The sequence below is a fragment of the Neomonachus schauinslandi genome, chromosome 10, assembly GCF_002201575.2.
Source record: "Neomonachus schauinslandi chromosome 10, ASM220157v2, whole genome shotgun sequence".
In the NCBI taxonomy this organism is placed as follows: Eukaryota; Metazoa; Chordata; class Mammalia; order Carnivora; family Phocidae; genus Neomonachus; species Neomonachus schauinslandi.
In genome coordinates this window covers 13,521,216-13,535,120 of record NC_058412.1, presented here as the reverse complement: position 1 = coordinate 13,535,120, position 13,905 = coordinate 13,521,216, and positions in this window count along the sequence as shown.

The following is a 13,905-nucleotide window of genomic DNA, read 5'->3' as shown; positions in this document are numbered from 1 at the left end:
AGAGGGAGAGGGAGAGAGTCTTTTAAGCAGACTCCGTGCTGAGTGCGGAGTCTGACACAGGGCTCCATCTCATGACCCTGAGATCACAACCCTGAGATCATTACCTGAGCTAAAACCAAGAGTCAGATGCTTAACTGACTGCGCCACCCAAGCATTCCTACTATAGATTCTACTTATACAAAATTCTTGCAAAACCAAAACTATAGCAACAGAAAACAGATCAGTAGTTGCCAGGATCTGGGGCTTGGGTGATTGCCTACAAAGGGGCCCAGGAAAATTGGGGGGGAGATGATGAAATTCTTTCTGTATCTTATTGTGGTAATTATGTGACAGAACACACTCATCAAACTCACAAGAGGTATGCACTAAAAAAGACAGAATTTTACTGTGTGTTAATTATACTTTAATTTTTGAAAATGGAGTAAAAACTGTAAAGGGACTATGTATTAACTTGCAGAAATGCTTGTGTTACAAAGTGAGTGAAAAAGAAGAATGTATCTTATGTTCTCAACTACTGAAAATTGCCCAGTCATAGATACAGGGATGAAACCTTGAGCACAATCACAACAATTATCTTTGAGTGTAGGATACAGCCATTATTCCTTTTTATTTCTTTATATTTACATTTTATGATATACCTTTATAATGATAGAGGCCAGGTTATTGAAAGGAAAAGTGTCAGGTTGTCCATAAATGTGAGGGACCTTTTAAAATGGCTGTGCCATGGCTCCTTGTGTCTAATTCAAGCATGCGCCCCCTGGCTTCTGCATGGCACGCAGTGTAAAGCAGGTGCATATAAATGCAATGAAAGCCCTGTGAACAGACAGTCTGTCTCAGGAATACCCATCAGCTGAAAATATCTTCAGTGGGGTGAAAGTGATGCTCTTTCCTTTTATTCTGTCCCTGACCTTCAGTGGTCTTCTGTGCTGACGGGGCATTTGCTGGTCTTCGTTATAACTGCTGATGAAATCCGGCTATGTCATGGTTGCGACCACAAGCCCAGGGCAGCAGATGGAAGATCGTGAGGCTCTCTTTCACAGCTCATTAAATCATAGAAAGCTGGCCCAAGCGTAATATCTCACCGACAGGCATTAGTTGAACGTGAATTTGCATTTCTTCCTCTGGGATCAGTATTTAACAGTACATTTTAACATCTAACCTTGAGGTGATCCACATATATCTGTTAAATGGAACTGAAAAAGCACTCATTTATTCTTACCCCCAGCCAGGTTCAGGTTGTAAGCTTCTAAATAAGAGATTTGGGTAATTCCCTGATCAATACGCACCCCGGGGCATCCTCTGCTCCACTTCTTTGTTATTCACCACCAGCAATGATTAATTGGGCGTCAACTACGGGAAACATTGTGCTTGGTCCTGAAGATGCTACATAGGATGAACAAAGCAGGTGCTGACCATAGGAAGCCCACGGTCTAGTAGGGATACAGGCATAGTCACACACACACACACGCACACACGCACGCGCGCGCGCACATAAAATCTGCAACAAAATATGACGTGCAGGTGCGAACAACCAATGCTTAAGCGAACAACCAATGCTTAAGTGCTCGAGAAGGGCTCTGGGGTATCCATCCCAGAGCTGTGCACTAGAGTAAGAAACCCAGTCAATCAGCTGGGTTAGGGCATGGGAAAGTGGATTTCGAAGAGTCCTGATGCCAAGTGAATAAATTCTGCCTCATTTTTCAGTCTTAGAATGGTACTGAAGTGTTTTAGCAGGCTTGTGAGTAGAGCTGTAAGTTAGCAATGTTATTGCAACAGCATGGGCTGAGTGGGTTGGGTGGATAGCGGAAATGAAAATTTCCATCCAACCATCGGAAGATGAAACTGCAGAAAGCTCTCAGAAAACAACAGAATATATAAAGTAGGAGCGTAAGGTTATACCATACAGAGAGAATTGCAAGTGGTGAAAGGAAGAAAACAATTCTGCCATTCGTGGGGAACTGCATGCACCCCAGTATGACCAGAGGGCAGAAGAAATGTGGGGAATACACAGGAGAGAAGACCTGCTAGGTATTTGGAAGGTGATTGTAAAGGGATTTAAATGTCATGAAAAGAAATGTGGACTATTTAGTGGGTAAGAGGGAGTCATTTGAGGCTTTCCAGCTGGCATGGGGATGGGGCATAGCTGAACTGAACTCTAGGACAGTTCACGTCTAAGCAGGTGCAAAATGAACGGAGCCATAACTGTGACCTTCTCACAGCCTGAGGGTGTCGGCATAGCGCTGAGGTTGCATCCCTCTCTACATTTTCAGTCTAGCCTAAGACTTTCTGCTTTCTTTTGTCACCCATAAATTATGCCTGCCTGGCGGAGCCAGCCCTCATCCCCCATGCACACAGTCTGGCTCTGGGTGGGAGGGAGAGTCATTTGCAGGAGTCATCAGGCTGACAGGAGCTCATGGGCTCGGGCAATCCCAGGCCCTAGTCACTGTGACCAAACTGAGTCTTGCTCTCCCAGATGCTGATTCTGCCTGAGGCAGAGGACCACGTTCAGAGAATGCAAATTTTTTGCCTGCAAGGAACAAAATCAAACGCCATGGAGGAGTAAGGTAAACAGAATGCAGGCATCCTTGACTTCCAACAGTCTTTGGATCTGGGGAATTTGCTATTGATGCAAATTCTCTAAATCACAGCAAGCACAGGGCTGTCAACAGGGTGTCTGAACACCTACTCTGCGATGTATTCCTTCCAATGTGGGATTTGCTTGTATTTAGGAACATGTTGTAGAATCTATCTGGAGAGCAAAGAATCCTCTTCTGATTTACTCATTTCCTAGATTTGAGTTTTTGCTTATTAGGGTTTTTTTTAAGTGATAAAAGATGTGAAGGAGTATACACTGTAAGCTATGAAACACTTCTGAGAGAATGAAAAATGACCTAAATAAACGGAGATCTACCGTAAACGGAGAGATCCACCGTGTTCCTGGGTCACAAGACTCAATATTGTTAAGATGTCTATTCCTCCCAAATGGATCCATAGATTAAATACAGTCCCGATCAAAATCCCAAGGAGGTTTCAGTTGTTGAAAGTGATGAGCTGATTCTGAATTTATAGGGTGATAGAACGGTGACATGCCAACCTGAAAATAAAGAGCCACAATGAGGGGCAAACAAGTGTTTATCTGGGATCAAAAAATTGCAATTCATGGAATTCAGCTTCAGCTAGAAACCCAAACAGTGTCCCACCTGGCGTGTGAAAGCAGGGGGATTTTATGAGAAAGAGGAAGGGGGGCAATCCTATGCTTCTATAAAAGAGAAAAAGTACTGTCAATTGGTACTAACAGGCTGAGCTACTTTTGGCTACACATTGATCAACGGTTCTATTTGGTGTCAACAAAGGAAACCATTCCTGATAGCAATTTATTAACTATTCTATCTTCAGAAAGTCCACAGCCAACAACCCTATGATCAATCAGGATGCCCACTGTCCTGCCCACTTTATCAAGTGCTTGTAAAACAGATGCTATTTGGCGCAGTCCAAAGCTTTTGGCCCAGTTCAAACAAAGGCAGGTAAGGCAATTTCTCTGAAGGGCCTGCTCTGGTTCTGTTTTAAAATGGTTCCAGTCATGGCACATCTCCCTTGAAAAGAACAAAATGTGGCATTTACATTACCTGATTTCAAGACTTATTATAAAGCTATAGTTAAGACGGTGTGATGTCAGCATAACAATAAACACCTAGATGGCTAGAACAGAACGGAGGGTCCAAAAACAGAGCCACACATGACAGACACAAAGCGAGAGATACGGTTCCTGCCTTCAAGAGGTTGGGTGTCTACACAAAGATGCTGAGCATGTTAAAAATGATGATTCAACGGAACAAATGCTACTAGAGCCCCAGTACAGGATTTCTAACTCAACTGGAGGGATCTAGAAAATTTCCCTAAGGGAGGTGGTATCTGAGCAGGGTCCTGAAAGATTAAAGTGTTTGCAAGGTGAAGAAGTAAGGGAGTGGCATTCTGGGTAGAACATTCGGGAAAGGGCAGAGGCACAAATGGACATAAGACAATCTGGTAACTGTAGATTATTCCACATATGCTGGAATGTAGAGGTGAGAGACCATAGAGAAAAACCGCAGCCACATCGTGATAAGCCATATGAATGACAACAGGTGGGTTGGAATTTATTCCACAGATGATCAATACCATTGAAAAAGTTTTACACACATCTGTGACATGATTATATTTGGATTTTGAAATATCACTCTGTATAGAAGAATAAAAAACAAACTAGTTAAATTGAGACTGGAGGTAGCAAGACCATTTAGAATGCTGTTAAAATATTCTAGATGGGACATAGTAGAGCCTTAACCTAAGGCAAAGACAATCAGGTAAGGAGTATAAAACAGATTGGGGAGGTATTCAGAGTCACGATTGTGAGGATGTGATAACTGATTAGACTCAGGGCGGGGAAGGGGTGGAGGAAAAAGAGGGAAGGACGTATAGTTGGTTTTCTCACCTCTGTTTTCTATCAAGTGTAACAGAAAGTCTCTGACTTTCAGTAGCCAATCCTATTTAAGGACAGATGCTGATAGAAAACATGAAGGCGGGCATCACTCCCCACTCCTCCAGCGCAACATCCCATGTCAGCCACATCATGTCCAACTGCCACTAGCTTTGCCTGCAGGGAACCCTTGGGTCCTTCCCACCAAACGCATAACAGGGCATTTACCCAATGAAGGTACAGAATGTGTGGTTCTAGAATTGTGCTTTGGCCACCATGGGGGTTAAAAGGAAAGCATGCTTGGTCAGTAAAAGGACACACCAGTCTACTCCAATCCAAGGTTCCAATTTCCCTTTCCCGGTAAAGCTTCGAGGCCCTTGCTAGTCTGCAAATGATTTATCTACCTCAAATCCTGCCAAACTTTGGCTCAGCTCTATCCAGACACGAGACTATAAATGGCTGAAGAAATAACAGGAAAGGAGCAGAGTTGAAAGGCCACTGGGCAACTGTTTTTCTTTAGCTCTGTCTGAACTGAATAGTCAGCCAACTTGGGATCAGCCCAGCCATGTCCATGCTACCTTTTATTACTCCCTGAGGCAACTCATGTGACCTAATCTCAAAGCAGTCACCGGCGCTAATAAAGTTCTCAAGAACCTTAAGCCTCACCGATTATATTTCCTAGACCCACCAACACTGCTGGTTTATGTCTTGTTAAGCCACAAAGAACATTTCGCTGTGCAAAGTCAACTTGTTATAAGTTTTTTTTAAGGAAGGGGGAAAAAAGGATCAATGATCTCTCATTTATTTGCCTGATCCCATTTTCACACAGTTCTTTATTACTTTCTAAAATATGTATGTTTACCTAAACTCCCAACCCCCTTGCAGATTAGAGAAGGCCATGTAACTAGTTCTGGTCAATAGGCATTGAGCAGAAGTGACGTGTGTCGTTTCCAAGCACATGCATTTAAGAGATAGTGCCCATCCCTCCAGCCCATTCTTCCCCTGCCAGCTGAACTGGAAGTCATGTTTTCCATGTGGTACAACTGCAAGATGCAAGAAACTTAGATCTTTAAGTCCAGTTGCTTGAGAGGAAATTATCCTAGAGAGCCACCAGACTCATGAGTAAGGGATGAACCTTCATGTATCAAGCCACTGAGATTTGGGGGCTTATTTGTTATTGCACTCAAGCCTAGATTAGTCTGACTTAAATAATGAGCCAAAAATCAAGACAGAGACTTAGGCCTCGGGTTATCAAGAAACAGCATCCATCGCTGACTGAAGGTAGAGCAACAATCAGAGCCAGGTCAGAGCAGGACTAAAGCCAGCTTGCCTGAGTGCAGAGCCTCTGGGCTCCCCGCCCTCCTGCCACCCTGGGGCTGGGCTACTCCCAAATCCTTGGACAGTTGTGGGCTGGGGCTGGTGCTGAGTAGCCTGTAAGACAGATAGCCTGGTAGAACTAGAACACCTGGGGGAACCAGCAGCTCACCAAGTGTCATACTAAACATTTCCATGTTGTAGGAATCCTAAAACATAAGCACGTGGTCCATTACTAGAATCGTATAGCCAACACACTCTTTGTGCGTTCAGGGCTCCAGGATCTATGGGGGATATGACAGTGGCTAAGATAGAGCCCCATTTTGCACTGAGCTTACATTTCAGACCCACTGGAGGCTAGGATACCTAGGCTACAGTCACAGACTACCTTAACTGTGACCTTGGGCAAGACTCCTCCCCTACCTATGTCTTCTTTCTTTAACTAGACATTAGAATATTTGGGTTTGATAATATCTAAAATACTTTATAAAGTAGACTATCTCTGAAAGGGCTATGTGGCGACATGAGAAGAAATTGCAAGACTACGGAGCATAGAGCCTCTGGGCTAGAAAGATTATATAGAAAAGTCTGAATACCTAAATTAGAGAGCTTCTGAAAACCTTGGCCACACCTCTTGACCCAGTTCTAAAAAGCCCAGTAACACCACGGGTTCTTTAAACACATTATATATTCAAAATCTTCTTCCCCTTTTTCTCTCTGGTTAGATGTAGAAAATTCCCCCGATAAACTGGCTAACTTTGAAAATAATCATTCCTAAAACATACTCAAAGGAAGACACTTCGCAAAAACATGAGCTCTTTTCTCATTATATCAGATAATTGGCTCGGATAACTGCTTATCCGCACTGAATGGGAATTATGTCCTCAAGAGTTTCTATACCTATCGACTAGTATGCTCATCTTCAGATATTTTTAACTAAAAAATGCATTGCCTCTGTAAATTATTATGCTAGTATTGATTTTTTTTTTCAGTTATTTAAAGTCCCCTATTTCCCTGTCACTTACTGATCAACCTGGTCTTTTTTTATATACCTAATATCAGATTAGTTCGAAGCCCTTGCATTGAATTTTGTTTATGCTCCTCAAAAGGAACAGTCTGCCTTTTATTAAAAGACATTGCCTATGAAAATATAGTGAGGATAGCTCTTATAAATGATCTACTACCAAAATTCAATTCACATTCTGCCTGGTGCCTTTTCTCGCCTTAAGATCATTGTACAGCATAGGATGGTAAAGAGAGCACAGGTTTTGTTGTCAGACAAACCTAGTTTTTAATTCTCTCTCCTTCACTGTCCACATGGTGCTGTGCTCCTGCACTAAATATCTCTGAAATCCATTCCCTCCTGTTTAGTGGTACCACCACTGCTCTAGTTTATGTCTCTACCATCTTCCTCTGGAATTACTTCCTCATGCCTTTTAGTGGTTCCTGCCCTGGATATACACACCCATCGTCCACAGCAAGTGGCATAATTTGTCTAAAGCAGTGTGACTCAAAGTGTGCCCTCGGATGAATAAACAGTTTCCTGGACGTGACAAAATAAGAAGCTCCTGCCAGAATGGGAATCAACTCTATTGCTACGCTTGTTATTTAGTTCAGCTGACTTTTTTTTAAATAGCAAGACATTCCCCATGAAAGAAGCAGTGTTGATGTACATGTTGACCCAAGCCTCTTACATCACCGCAGATCGCCACTTGGAATAGACTGATCTCAAAAAGCCGAGGTCCCCAGCGCGATGGGTGAGACTCTGTAAGGTCTGACATCTGCTTCATCTGCAGCCCCACATGTCACCAATCTCAACCTCATCTTTTCTGCTCCAGGAACACTGACCTGCCTCTCATCCTCCCTTCTCCCCACCCCCAGTACCCCCTCCCCAAACACTCCCATGCTTACAAGAAATACACAATGATGGGTTTTCTCCGGAAAGTCTTTCTATCACCATCATCCTCCCCATGTCACTCCCTGCTCTACTTCCGTTGTGTCTTACACACCTCATTTGCTCTACTGCTCATATTATTTTATAATCATTTATTTATATGCTTCTCACGATCAAAAAGTTAACTCCTTGAAGACAAGATCTATATTTTACTCATTTCGATTAGTCAGAAAACGTAACACAGCTGCTGCTGTAACAAATAAACTCTGAGATCTCAGTAGCTGAACAACATTTCAGTTCATTGCTTGATCACACAAAGTCCCCTGCAGATGTTTCTAGGCAGACTGTTATCCCCGGTGGCTCCCCTCCACGTGGTCATTCAGGAACCCAGACTTGCCGACATGCTGACGAAGCTGACTCTTAGCCTTTGATTCCTTTTCTGGCTCTTGGGCTTTCAGATAGAGATGATGAAAGAGACATTGAGAGTAAGATCGTACAAGGTATTTTAGGAGCCTGGCCTGGAAGTGGCCAGTATTACTTCTACTCAAATCTGTTAGCCAGGATCTAGGCACATGGTCTCACCTGACTGTAAATGGACTAAAAAAGCACAGTTACCTGAAGGCCCAGAAGGAAAAAGAAACTGCTCTATGGGCACCCAACACCCAGAGGCAGGTGCTAATGCCAAGCACAGCTTCTTGGGCATTTGAGTCTGTCCGAGGCATCTTCAAGAGGAATCTGCGCTACTTTCCTTGCCATTTCAGGCAATAACTGGGCTCCTTGATGAAGAACTTTCGAAATCCCTCCCTCATTTATCTTTCCATTTACACTTTTCATTTCCAGCAGCTTACAGAAGAAAAGTAGAGTCTCACGTTCCATTTATAATGACCTCACATTTTCTTCTGTGTGTTCCAGGTCCCTGGCAAAGTCTTTAAAGGTTACATCTGAGCTCAAGTAACTTCTCATTTTTTACTTGAACCATTGCCTCCAAATCTCTTGATCTAAACCTTACGCTCTTCAAACAAAACATAAATTCAGGACTCAAACGGCTTAACAAGTGTCCCTTTAAAGGAACAGTATTTAATAGTAAGAGCTAGTAAGAGCTGTTAAATAATCAATCCAAAGTTCAGAATGTTATTCCCTAGAAGAGAACGTGAAATGGATCAAAAGCACACCACGCTCTTGGGGTACGGAACAAGCCATTTTAACCACTTCTATGGAAACACATTCCTTCAGTTAGAAGTTGGATCAGACTGTTTCGTGCAGTCTGATCCCTCGCTGAGGAAAATGATGACTTTAAGCTATTTGTAACATGATGAATGTAGCATAAGGAAACCTCTCATCAGGTAATATCCACTAGATGGTTTGTAGAAGAAGAGAAACTTCACTTATAAGGACCTGTTTTGTGGAAATACAGACTTTTAAAACTGTGGGGCACAGAATCACATCTCTCAGATTTACAAAGAACGTGCGAGGTAGCTAGGCCACCTGACTGCCCCCACAAGAACCCTTAGTCTATCCCTTATGGCTTCCACACCCTGCCTTCAGGTTCAGAAGGCAGACCCTCATCTTTAACACGACATCCTGACCACCATTTAATTTTAGCAGAAGTTTATGAAACAAAGAATTGGACCAAAGTATTTGCTTTCAGTCGTCCAGTTGATCCCACATGACAAGCTAGACAATGTCTCCTATTACACCAGTGGTCTGCCCAGCTCTCTGGAAGCCAATATTTAAATCAAGTCACTTCTATACACTCTTCATTAATTCACCAGTTTCTTCGGTAGAGTTTTGAGTGCTGATTATATTCAGGGTACCACTATAAAGCAGAAAACACACTTCAAGGAGCTTATCATCTGATAAGGAAAAAAGACCATAGACACCAATAATTGAAATTCAGAAATATTTACTGGCCATCCCTTCATGCCAGATATTATGGTAAGCCCTGAAGATTAAAAATAAATGAGATTGAGGCAGACCACACAAACAAGAATAATCATGTGAATAAAATTTGTGTGAACAGAAACACTAGCGAGGTATATAGGATAATGGTAATGGTAGTAGCAGTAATAAATAATAATAAAAATAATAAATAATTAGCACTTAGTAAGTTACTATGCGATTCCGGAAAACTTTCTTAAGAAACTTATCATCATTAGGATTTTATAAGTGAGGGACGCCTGGGTGGCTCAGTCGGTTGAGCGTCTGCCTTTGGTTCAGGTCATGATCCCAGGGTCCTGGGATCGAGTCCTGCATCGGGCTCCTTGCCCAGCAGGGAGCCTGCTTCTCCATCTGCAGGCCACTCACTCTCTCTCGCACTCTCTCTTGCTGACAAATAAATAAATAAAATATTTTTTAAAATTAAAAAAAATAATTTTCTAAGTGGTAGTATTATTATTATCATCCCCGTAGTACGATTGAGGAAATTGAAGCACAGAGAGATTAAACAACTTCTCGGAGGTCACACAGCATTAAGTGGGGTAGACAGGAGTCAAACTTGGCATCCTGACTCCAGAACATCACAGATGAGAAAACAATTGCTTCTGCTTGGGATATGACTGGGAATGGAACTGGAGAAATGTCCATGGGAGAGATATTTTGCCAATTCCTGAAGAAGACTATAGGAAGTTGCAGAAGGAAAAAAACTGGGCTTCCCAGGGAGGGGAAATAGGACATACAAAGGCACAGAGGCATGAAAGAGTGTGTCACCGTCAGGGACTTGGCTGCTTAGGGGTGGCTGGAGCTCATAGATAGGACACAAGCAAGGGACAATGCAGAAAGATGGAGCAGAAGGCCTAGGCAGGGTTCCAAGCCTGTATCTGACACATTTAGGAGCACGGACTTTATCTTGCAGGTACTGGTGAGTTATGCCCATTCTGGGGTCCGGGAAGGGTCTCTGTCTAAAGCACTGGCCTCGCCTCCAAGCCCCTCCCTTTCTCATGTCTGCCCAGCTGCTGGTAACATTAGTTTTAGTATTTGACCAGTTCCCTTTTCTCTGTACCATGTGAATCACCTTTTATTCTCTAAGGGTTTGTTAGAAACAAGTCACAATCTCAAATACCTGCCTGTTTTAAGCAAGCTGAGCTTTTACTTTAAATCAAAATGTATCAGGGTTTAGAGTAACTAAGACAGCTAACGTAAAAAAAAAAAATTCACTTTATAAAGCACCTCGAAAGTATAACAAATTCAGGACTTAATTAAAATAGAGCCCCTTGTGGGGCGCCTGGGTGGCTCAGTTGTTAAGCGTCTGCCTTCAGCTCAGGTCATGATTCCAGGGTCCTGGGATCGAGCCCCGCATCGGGCTCCCTCCTCCGCGGGAAGCCTGCTTCTGCCTCTCCCACTCCCCCTGCTTATGTTCCCTCTCTTGCTGTGTCTCTCTCTGTCAAATAAATAGAATCTTAAAAAAAAAAAATAGAGCCCTTTGAAAGGAATAGCACTTAATGGCTTAGAAAAGCAACCCACAGTTCAAAAGGTGAATACAGGTGTGCCAGCCAAAGTTAAGGTCCCATCTGCAGCTGCATGAACAGCCCCAGTGCTCTTTTTACTGTCACGGTTGTCTCATTGTTCTGGGCCCAGCACCCCATCTCCAGAGTCTAAGATATGGACTCGCTCCACTGGTCTTACTGTGCGTGGACCCATAGTGCCGGACCTCGGGGACTCCAATCAGACCTCAGTTGTGATTTCTACAGTCCCGGGAGGCTGCCACTCAAATGGTCACCAGGCATTTCCACATAGGTCTGATCAAACACGCGATACAATTGCTCACTGATCTCTAGCTAAAGAGAGGGAGGGAGAGGTGCCCTCCCATGGTGGAGTAAGGGGGAGGGGAGCAGGGAGCAGTCTGCCCCTGGCGCAGGCAGCATTATCACGTGCTGGAAATGGGCCACACTGGTGGTGATAGAACACTGCTCCCTATCAGGGCAGACGATCCCACCGCTCCCCTGCCCCTTGCCCTGTCACCGGCGCCTTCACGTGTTGGTTGGACTTCATGTGGGATGTGGCTTCTGCCTTTGCCACTTTGGTTGGCATCCCCTGTGGGTGTGGGCAGATATTATCGGGACATCCAGGAGAACATCTCTGTTCTCCATCTTCTGCTGGGAAATTGTCTTAACTCTTTGACTGAAAATCGATATTGTTTACTGGGTTATTGAAGACTCTTTCCTGGGGAGAGCGGAAGGGCCATCCTGAGCAGTCAAATGGGCAATCAGCTCATGGGTGTGTGTATGTGCATGTGTGTCACACCTGAATGACAGGGGGTGAGCGGTCCCTATCCTTAGAGACAGTTTCAAACAGAAGATTGACATAATCACCTTTGTGATTCACAGAAATTATTCTCATGGTCGGGAGAGGAGGATGAACTAGGCAGGAGCCTATTGGAAGTGACAAAAAAGATGCGACTATTTGGCTGGACAGAGAAAAACTTCCCATGAACTATCACGTGGTGCCTTTCACCTATAACCCTATTAAATCCGTGAACCATGGGGTCCAGTCTCTAAGAAATGCCACGTGGAGGTCAACCTGCGAGAAACAATCTAAAGTCCACACTTGACTTGTGTCAAACTGACGAACTTTTCCCCCTTCTCCTCAACTTTTGCCTGGCATCTTTCCTAAGAGCTTCTCACTTGCTAAGAGTCCCTAGAAAAATCTTCTCCATCCTCTTTTTATGGTCCTCCTCTTCCTGCCTTCCCTCCCCTTTCTCTCCCGTGGATTTTTATTATAAAGAGTAACTTTTTGGAAATAGACTGGGAGGTGGATGGTCCATTCGGCTGCCAACTACAGATTCTCTTTGGCAGAAGAAAAGTTTGAACTCGCTCAAGTTAATAACTGTTATTCAATCACAACATCCTTACTGAACCAAGTGCTAAGTGAACAGCAGAAAAAGCAAATGCTGCAGGAAATCTGAAGAGAAGATATCAATGTAACCTAAAATATGTAGAGACTTATTTGCACTTGAATCAAATCTAGTGTTCCAAATTACATACACAAAATACAGTTACTTTATTTCTGTTGGCCTGAATGCTCAAATAGCAAATAACTCTTTATTTCTTGTGCTGGATTGTAAATGTAAATGTACCAAATTGTCCTGATAACAGAGAGCACACATTTATTTTCTTGATCACTTGCATTATTAAAACTAAATAAAAATATATATTTATGCACATTTTTGGCATGCATGATTTTAATTACTATTCACAAGCAGTAACTAGAATGATCTCTATTTGCAGATAAAGAAACTGAGGTTCTGTTAAGTTCAATGGATTTGAGAAAAGCGACAGAGTTAGGATAGCAACCTAGGTCTTCTAAAAGCCGACTGTGAGCTCTGGGGAAAAAGAACTTCATGTGCTTTCCCTACAAGCCATACCCCGAGCCTTGATTCACACACAAGTGAGGCATTCATTAAGTACCAACCACTTGGCATCAGCAAGAACAGCGGGCTTTTGGTGGACACTCGGCACAAAGGCAGTGGGACACCTGATCGGGCTTAGGACATATAACCACTATCATCCTTTTAAGCATCCTTTTGGCCTCTCTGCCTTAATGGCACCAAGGGCCCCTACAAATATAACCTTTGCTATCAGTCATAGGAAGAGGAGATTTTGCAGCTTTGCTCAAATTCTACAGAATTGCTGGGAAAAACAAAAAAGTGAGCAATGCTCATACTGCCTAGTCCTCGGAGGATTTTTACAAATAAATAATCCTACTGGATCTAGTAGCCGCCGGATGCAGCCCAGACCTACTACTGTCTGTTCTTTTATTCAACACTTGCAAAAGCTTGGGTAGTTTTAATAGGGAACAAAACACGTTGCATTCAAAAACTCACTTCAGGACATGCCGAATAAATAGAGAACAGACTGCTTTACATATTCAGAGATAAGCTGGAACCCAAAACTCACAAGAAGCTTGTCAAATGCATCATCATGGGTCTGTGGTGAGCAGCAGAAAACTGAGGACAGGAAGTAATTTTTCAATTAACGGGTCATACAATACATGCCTGAGCCTTCTTGGCAATAATCACTCACAAATAATACTATTTGCCTAAATGGGCCAGATGTCTTTAGAGCCTGTTCGGAAGCAAGGTGACTGTATCTCAAAGCAACCGCATCCCCAGGGGCGAAAATGTTGCTGCAGCCAATGGCCTCTCCCACATGGGCACTCAGCTGGTGATATCCACACCCACAGAAGCTGGGCTTGGAAGGGCAAGGACTCTAGTAGCTCACTGGTAGGAAATGATGCTGGGATGGAG